This window comes from Petaurus breviceps, unplaced genomic scaffold, assembly GCF_028583685.1.
Source record: "Petaurus breviceps papuanus isolate PSGF00001 unplaced genomic scaffold, PetGlider_PUasm1.0 38, whole genome shotgun sequence".
Lineage (NCBI taxonomy): Eukaryota > Metazoa > Chordata > Mammalia > Diprotodontia > Petauridae > Petaurus > Petaurus breviceps.
The window spans coordinates 81,443,470-81,453,456 of NW_027186304.1; positions in this window are offsets into that span (position 1 = coordinate 81,443,470).

A 9,987-nucleotide genomic window follows, 5' to 3' on the forward strand; every position below is an offset into this window, starting at 1 on the left:
CAAAGAGGGAAGAAAATATATACACAATTAGTTGAGTATAGAAATCTATCTTACCTAATAGAGAAACAGGAAGGGAAAGGAATACAAGATATGGGGGTGAGGAGGTTGATAAAAGGGAGGATCCTGTAAAGGAGGTAATGGACAGAAGCAAAATAGACTTGAGGAGGAACAGGATAAAAAGGGAAGGATAAATAGAAGAAAATAGGATGGAGGGAAATACACAGTAAACATAACTCTGAATGTGAATGGGATGAACTCACTCATAAAACACAAATATAGAACAGAATGGATTAGAAACCAGAATCCAACAATATCTTGTGTATTAGAGACCCATGTGGAACAGAAACATACAGATCTAAAATAAAGGGCTGGAGCAGAATCTAATACGTGTCAGCCAAAGTAAAAAAGGCAGAGGTAGCAATAATGATCTCAGACAAAGCAAAAGCAAAACTAGACCTAGTTAAAAGAGATAATCAGGGAAACTACATTTTGCTGAAAGGTACCATAGAAATAAAGTAATATAAAAAACTTTTACAGTAAGTTTTTCTGGTAAAGCCCCCATTTCTCAAATATATAGGGAACTAAGTCAAATTTGTAAAAATTAAAATCATTTCTTAATATATAGATAGATAAATTGTCAGTGGATATGAATAGTTTTTAAAAGAAAAAAGTTATCTGTAGTCATAATCTCTGAATCACTATTGGTTAGAGAAATGCAAATTAAAACAAATCTGAGATATCACTTCATACCTATCAGAAATAACAAATTCTAAAAGCAATGAGGGAAATTATTTACACTAATAAACTGGGGCATCTAGCTGGCTCAGTGGAGAGAGTCCACCTTAGTGTCAGTAGAGTCAGGAACTGATCTTGAGTTCAAATGTGTCCTTAGACACTTACTGCTATGTGATACTGACCAAGTCACTTAACCCTTTTTGCCTCAGTTTTCTCATCTGTAAAGTGAGTTAGAAAAGGAAATGGCAAACCATTATCCTTAACAAGAAAATTCCAAATGGGGTCAGGAAGAATCAGACACAATTGAAAAATGACTGGACAACAAAAATAAATTGTTGATAGAGTTGTGAACTGGTCCAACTATTCTGGAGAAGAATTTGGAGCTATAATCAAAGAGCTTTAAAACTATGCATACCCTTTGACCCAACAATACCAGTACTAAGTGTGTACCCCAAGGATATCAAAGACAAAGGAAAAGAAGCTATATGTACACAACTATAGCAACTCTTTCTGTGGTGGCAAAGAATTGGAAATTGAGGGGATGTTCATCAATTGGGGAATAGCTTAACAAGTTGTAGAATATGATTGTAATGTAATACTATTGTGGTGGTATAAGAAATGATGAGGGGGCGGCCAGGTAGCACAGCAAGTAAGAGCACCAGCCCCAGAGTCAGGATGAACTGGGATCGAATCTGGGCTCTGATGCTTAGCACCACACCCAGAAATAACTGGCCGTGTAACCTTGAGCAAGTTACTTAACCCCAATTGCTTAAAAAACAAAAAGAGAAGTGAAGATGGGGTGGTTTCAGAAAAAAAAAATATGGCAAGACCTATGTGAACTGATGCAAAATAAAATAAGAACTGGGAGATTATTATACACAGTAAGAGGAAATAAATAAAATGCTGGGTCTGGAGTCAACTATAAAAGGCTTGGCTATCCTGATCAATATGATGATCTGAGACAATTCCAAAGGATTCATCATGAGAAAATGCTATCTACTTTTAGAAAGAGAACTAATGAACTCTGAGTACAAATTAAAGAATAATTTTCTCACCTATATTTTTGCTTTTTATGGATATGGTTAATATGGAAATGTTTTGCATGATTTCACATGTGTAATTGATATAATTTTGCTTGCCTTTTCAGTGGGTGGGAGAGAATTTGGGACTCAATTTAAAAAGAAAATAAAGTTAATAAAGGATTTTCTAAAAACAGTAAATTGTTCTCTGGGTTCTGCTCATTTCACTTTGCATCAATTCATATACATCTTCTCAAGTTTCTCTGAAACCCTCCCCTTTATCATCACAATAGTATTTCATTAGATTTTATAACCATAATTTATCAGCTATGATTTTTTTAAATTTTTTTTTTTTTTATTAAGCAATCAGGGTTAAGTAACTTGCTCAAGGTTACACGGCCAGTTATTTCTGGGTGTGGTGCTGAGTGTCTGAGCCCGGGATTCAATCTCCAGGTCATCCCAACACTGGAGCTGGTGCTCTTCCTCGCTGAGCCACCTGGCCACCCCTAAGCAATTGGGGTTAAGTAACTTGCTCAAGGTTACACGGCCAGGTGTTTCTGGGTGGGTGCTAAGTGTCTGAGCCTGGGATTTGATCTCCAGGTCGTTCTGACACTGGAGCCGGTGCTCTTACTCGCTGTGCTACCTGGCCGCCCCTTATCAGCTATGATTTTTGCCACCACAAAAAGGGCTTCGATAAATTTTTGTATATAAGGGTCCTTTTCCTCAACTTTTAATCTCTTTGGGAATATAAATCTAATAGCAGAATCACTGGATTAAAGGGTTTAATAGTTTTTTGGGGCACAGTTCTAAATTCCTTTCCAGAATTAACTAAAGCTGCTCACAATTCCATCAATAGTACATTAATGTATCTGTTTTCCCATAGCCCCACCAGCATTTGCTATTTTTCCTTTTTCGCTGGTTTTGACAAACTGATAGATGTAAGGTGGTATCTGAAATTTGTTTTAATGTACATTTCTCTATTAGTGATTTAGAGCATTTTTTCATATGGCAATTGATAGTTTGGATTTCTTTGTCTGAAAACTACCTCTTCATTTCCTTTGACAACTTACCATTTGATTCTTTTTTGTGTACATTTGACTCAGTTCCCTATATATTTTAGAAATGTGCCCTTTATTAGATATTTACTGCAAAGATTTTATATCTCCTGATTATAGTTGCATTTGTTTTGTTTCTGCAAAACTTTTTAATTTTATGTAATCAAAATGATCCATTTTATCTCCTGTAAGCCTCTCTATCTCATCTTGTTTGGCCATAAACTCTTCCCCATTAATGTCAGATTTTTTTTTTTTTGCTTTTTAAAGGGCAATTGGGGTTAAGTGACTTGCCCAAGGTCACACGGCTAGTTTTTGTGTTAAGTGTCTGAGGCTGGATTTCAACTCAGGTCCTCCTGCCTCCAGGGCTGGTGCTCTATTAATGTCAGATTTTTATCTCAGATATTCAGATGAATCGGATCTCATGGACAGGTGAAATCTAATAATACCCAAAGTGACAAATTAGTGAATGAATGAATGAAGAAAGCATTTTTTTTTAAGCATTTACTATGATAAAGCCCTGGGCTAAACAGTGGGGACACAAATTGAAAAGTAAGATAGACTTTGCTGTTAAGGTGCTCCCATTCTAACTGGGGAGAGACAACTTGGTATGGAAGGTTTCAGCTTCAAGTCATACGGAAAAGCCCCATGGTCCTTAGGGAGAAGTGGCAAAACAGATGGTAAGGTTGTTGTTTCCACTTCTCTTGAATGTTGTTTCCACTGATAAACTCCTATCAGTTTCTGATACTGAACCATTTTGTAGTGGCAAGAACTCCATGCTTCCTGGAGGTGTACTTAGTGGAGCCCCTTAACTTGACTCCCTGAGTCAGGTTTTTGTAAAGCTTTTTGCATGCTAGTCTTGGGGATGGGAGGAGAGAGTGGGGGAGGGGAGGTGATAGGGAAAGGCATTCACTTCACTGGTCAGTCCTCCTAGAAAGCAGACCTTAGGCTAAAGAGACTCCATGGAAATGCAGATAGGGACTTAGGGCCTCAGGGATCCTCTTCTAGCTGAAAGAATGGTAAGAAACTAGGGATTCCGGGCCCTTTTGTTTCATTCAGGTGCTAGCTACTTCCCTTCTTAAAGTCTCCAGCTGGGCAGGACAACTGAAAAGAGACTAGAGGTCTTAAGAAAAGGGGGTAGGACGCTTTGGATGGGGTGTCACAGCTCCTAGGTAGGTCTTGGAAATAAGAGGCCCAGGCAGGCTTATTGTAAGTAATTGGAATTCTACCCCTAACTTCTCCCTCCTAAGCAATACAACCAGTCTAGAACCCCACAGCTGGCCTAGGCAACAGATGGTCCCAGAAAAGGCTTTTGTTGTAGCCTGTCCATTGTTTCTGTCATTCCAGTCATTCTCAGTTCGGAATTCATGGGTTCCCCAGAGCTCTTCCTACAATGCTTTGGTCCTGCCTATCCACCACCCCCTTTTCTGTCCAGTTTCAGCCAGCTCTAAGGCCAGAGCCCCTTGGGACAGTTATCCTAGCCTAAGGGCCCTGGGCTCTTATTTTCTAAAAGGAGTCTGACATTTATTGTCATTTAAAAGAAGCCTGAGTTCCTAAGAGTTGGTGAATGGACGGGAATAGTTTCTGAATGCTTCAGCTTTTTACCCCCTCTGGATCCTGATTGTGTTGCTTTTATTTTTTTATCTTTTACAAAAATCTCCAATTTGACTGAATGAAACAGCTAGCCTAGCTGCAAAAAAGCTATGTATGAATTATAGGGTTTTCCAAAAAAGGGGGGAATAAGCTCACATTTGATTTAAAGACCTGAACCCACTTACTAGGAAGAATTAGTCCTTTTCCTAATAGTACAGCACAGGCCACACTCCAAGGCCTGTTCTGTACCAGTGTGTTAGGGTGGAATTTTCATCTTTATTTTCCCAATAGGGAACTATTCATAATAAAAGGTGGTGATAGCAACCAAACCCAGGGATAATTATTCGTTAATGTGTCTGCTGATAGGCATTATTTTTGTGAAAAACATCCTTAATGTTAAAGACATTTGAGTTTTGTCATTTGGGAGTTAATGCTCAATAGTCGAATTTCATCAAATGTGAACAAGAATCCCATCTAAATGCAGTACTTGAAATATGCTTTGTGATAGTTAAGAGTATGTTTGGTTCTTGGATCACATGCAAAAAAATGAACAAACATTGTAATTGAATCAGTTACTCATAAGACTGCTACCATATCCTAAGTAAGTTCCTTACCTCAGAATAGCATAATTCATTTGTCTTCCATTCATTGTTTTTATGAATCATGAAGTTTTATTTTCTGAAATGTTTTAGCCATAAGTACTAGAAATGTAGTGCAACTAAAATGAGTCTGAGTATTTTAATAACTTCAAAATTTTTATGAAATATGGTTTATTGAAACATACAAACAACACTAGCTAAAAGATGTTTCTATCTTCTGGCATTCTTCTGACTAAAATGCTGGGTAAGCCTGCACCATTGCTTTGATCAGACTTCCTAAATTTTTTAAAGTTCATTATCTTTACAGTGTTGCTATTACTGTACAAATTGTTCTTCAGGCTCTGGCTTACTTCACTTTGCATTGGTTCATACAAGTCTTTTCAGGTTCCCCTGAAACCATCCCCTTCATCATTTCTTATAACACAACACTATTCCATTATATTCATATACTATAATTTGTTCAGCCATTCCCCAGTTGATGGACAATGTCCTCAAGTTCTCATTCTTTGCCATCATGAAAAGAGTTGCTATACTTTTGTACATGTGGGTCATCTCCCTCTTTCTTTGGGGGATAGAGAAAGTAGCAATATGTCTAGTATCTTTGGGATACTGGACTGGAGTTGTCAGTTTCCCTAGACTCACTTTATGACTTGCCTACCTCTTTTGATCTAAGAATACAGTGACTTCACACCCAGGAAAACCTGGATTCAAGTCCCTCCTATAACATATATAGGCTGTGTGACCCTGAATTAGTCATTTGTAAGTTGCAGAAGTGTTGAACTACAATGCTATGTTTTCCCTTCCCCAATGAAATCACAGGTCCACTCTCTACCTATCTTCTCTCTCTTTCTACACAGATCTATAGAGAGAGATATAGATAAATCTACATAGATATATCAAACATTTATAACATCACTTTTTCACACTCCAGTAGCCTGTTGGGACAACCTGCCTGCCATGGCCTGTCATACATTTTTCCATTGCTCTTCTGGCTTTTTTTTTCCCTGAGGTCTAGATATTCCAAAATTCAAAGCTGTACTATAATCTATCAGGAGAATACTGACTTTAGGAATGGCCTTTTGCATCAAAGAGGTTTGAAATCATTGAACAAAGTCATGCATCCCAAATTCATCTTTCTACTTGCTCAAGTCTGGATCTACCTCCTTATCTATCTGTAGACCCTAAGATAACATATATCCATGCTTAGAAAGTAAAGAGCCTTGGGGTGGCTAGGTGGCACAGTGAGTAGCGCACAGGTCCTAGAGTCAGGAGAACCTGAATTCGAATCTGACCTCAGACACTTAACACAAAACTAGCAATGTGACCTTGGACAAATCACTCAACCCCAATTGCCCTACCTTCCCCCCTCCAAAAAGCAAAAGCCAAAAAGTAAAGAGCCCTGATCTGTTTAGGAGTAAAGACCGCTGCCTTTGAATTCAAAATCTCCTGATAATGCCTGACTTTAAGCTCATTGCCAAACACATTCATTTAATCTCTTAATTTCCCACTCTGCTTTACTGCAACAATGACTGAAAAATTAAACAAAAAAGTGCTTTAAAATACTAAGGAAGGTTACATTCTATATTTATAGAATATGGTACCTGAAATACTGAAATATATGTATATTATATATATATATTATATGTGTATGTATATGTAAATATACACGTGTATTTTTTGGTCCCAACATACGATTTCATCAGGGATTTGTGATGCCGAAATACCCTATCCAATGATGTAACTTCTATAATTTATAGGCTTACAGAATTGCCTGGAACATCAAGAAGTTACCCAACTTGCCCAAGGCTTGAACTCAGGTCTTCCAGATTTCAAAGTTACCTGCTATTAGGAACAGCCCACATATATTGGAATAGTCACCAAACATGATGCATTTGGAACACCAAGTAAAATTCAGCATATGTATTGGATTAATAGCATTTGGGTTTTTTTTTAAGTCCCCCAAACTCTTGTCTTCTGGGCCCAAGACTGGTCTTCTACATAAATTATTCAACCAGTGAAGAGAGCTAAAGAGAGGCATCATTGCCCCATTACCCTAATATCTGGCCTATGTTGGATCCTGAAAGCAGTTTTTAAAACTATAAATCCATAATAAAAATGTACTGTGTATAGTTTTCAAATATGAATGTAAGCAACGCTAACAAATCCTGTCAAAACATCAAAATAGTATAATCAACATGCCTTAATGAATATAGCTGGACAGTTGGTGGTATAGTAGATATATAGATATATCTATATATCTATATATCCAGGCTTGGAAATTAAAATGCGGCCTCAGACACTTACTAGCTGTGTAACCCTGGGCAAGACATTTAACCTTATTTACCTTAGTTTCCTCATCTGTAAAATGAGCTAGGAAGGAAATGGCTAACCATTCCAGTATCTCTGCCAAGAAACCTTAAGTGAGGTCACAAAAGAGTAGAACATGACTGAAAAACAGCTGAACAACATCAAAAATGAACATAAATCAAAAAGCAGTCCTAAAACCACATCCTCATTAGGATAAATTACAGTGGCTAAGGGAGGAGGAAAGGAATTGGGGAAGGGGAGAAAAAAATGTATTATCTAAGGTAAAACCCTTCAATGCATTTTCACCTGCATTACAAATATTTCTCAAAGGATTTGGTTGCAATAAGGGATTTTCTTCTGGAATTAGCATCTATACAATACAGCAGGAATTATCCCGAAGGACCAGGAGACAAATAACTCAATTCCCAGAGAAAGGTGAAAGGGAATGTTCTCAGAGGTGTCATCAATAACAAAATCTGTGGGAGGAATGACCAGATTATTATATCTGAAGACAAAAAGAATTCAGAATTGTTTAATTCTGTTTCTCCATTGCTCCTCCTTCTCAGCTTCTTTAATTTCCATAGCAAATTTTGTGTTTGGACAAAAAGGTTCAAGAGTGGAATAAGGGCAGTCATCTGTGGGAGAACATGGATGAAAATCACACAGAAGGCAACTAATTATACAGAAGGCAACTAATCAAAGAGACAAAAGAGGATGGGGGAATAACAATCAATACAAAAATAAATGAAGGAAAACACAAGCCTAAGAGTCATAACTTTAAATGTGAATGGATTCAACAATCCAATAAAACAAGAGGTAAAATGGATTAAAAAAACCAGTCAACAACAATCTGCTGCTGTTATCAAGGAACAAATATATCTCAAATGTAGACACACAGAATGAGATGAGAAGTGGTGACAAAATGTACTATACACAGGTTTGGATGGGTTGTGAGCTGCACAAATTGAAGTAATACACATGTAAATGAAATCACAAAAATCTGTTTTCCCTGAAGTAGAAGTACGTCCCTTCTAATGTAGGTAGTACCTTAATTTGCCTTAATGTTTGCACTTGGTAAATAGAGCCCTCCTAACTGCACTGGAAGGACATGAGATACCAGTTGGAAAATATAGTTGAAGTGTATTCATATGTGATGCCTATTGTCAGTGACCTGCTATCCATGCTTCTCTGAGAATTAAGGGTATTTTTAGTCATAGGACTTTCAAATTGGAAGGTACCTGAAGGACCATCTTGTACAAGACAAGAATCTTCACCTGTCACATCCCTGAAAATAGTCATATGCCAATGACAGGGAACTCACTACTTGCTAAAACAGCCTATTTCACTTTTTAGAAAGTTCTCATTATTAGGAAGATTTTCTTCATACTGATTTGAAATCTCTTTCCTTGACACTTCCATGTATTGCTTGCTGTCTTCAAATGAAATAACCTTTCTTCATATATTTGAGTGAAGCAGTCTTGTCTGCTTTACTTTACTCAAAGTGATTTTTTTTAGGTTAACTATGACCAAGTTTTTTTTAACCTGTCTTTTTATGGCATGATTTCAAAGCATACCCACCTCCCTGCCCCAATCCCCATAATGCCATCTTCTTGCTCTGAATGTTCTCTTTTCTAAAAGATGATGAGAAACGTATACAATTCTACAGATGTAGTCTGACCAAGTTAAATAGGAGAATTTTTGTGTTCCTGGCTTCTCCAAAGCTCTAAAAATATTTGGGTAGAAGACTGATGATACCTGCTAAGTTATCGTGAAAGGTCTAGCTTAGCTCATAATGGAGAAACTCAAGAGTCATAATTCTGGCCTCCAAACGAATTGTTTTGAGCCACAGAAACACTAGAAAACTATTTACTGCGTTCAGGAAAAGGATTAGCATCTATGTTGGTAGAAGGAGGAACCATTCCAGTCATGGATCCTCAGAAGTGAAATAAGTTGACATTCATTTTGGTCTTTATGAAAAGCTTTGCAATCTTTAAAGCCCTATGGAAACATGGATTATTAAATATGTACTTGTGCAATTCTGTCATATTTTAACCCCGTGCATGTCTTTATAGACATAGCCTTATTTTTGAAATCCCAAAGCCAAAATAATTACCATCTCAACCTTGTGTCAGCTACAAGTTTTAAAAGCATCCGTCTGCCAAGACAGATCTGCCAGTTATTCTTCAGTTTAACATGGTAAAGAGTTTGCTTTGGGCTCCCCAAGGCTAAGTGACTTGTCCAGGGACAGCACCACTCCAAGCTGTCTTTCCATTCTTTTTGTTTCAAAGTGCTTTTTTTCATCTATAAACTCATTTTCCCCATAATTCTATACACTAGTATGAACCAGAAGCTATGAGGTACAGGAGACACTTATCTATTCATCAAGAATGAATTCATTTTTATTTTTGTTTTGTTTTTTTGGAGGGAAGTTGGGGTTAAGTGACTTGGCAAAGGTCACATACCTAGTTTTTGTGTTAAGTGTCTGAGGCTGCATTTGAACTCAGGTCCTCCTGACTCCAGGGCTGGTGCTGTATTCCCTGCACCACCTAGCTACCCCCTATGAATTCATTTTAAAAGCAGAACGGATTGAGAAGCTTGAGCATAATCTTTTAGCTTTTCTTTGTTCTGTTGACATTTTTTCCCTCAAATGGTCTATGGACCAATGCTAGACAGATTAATTTT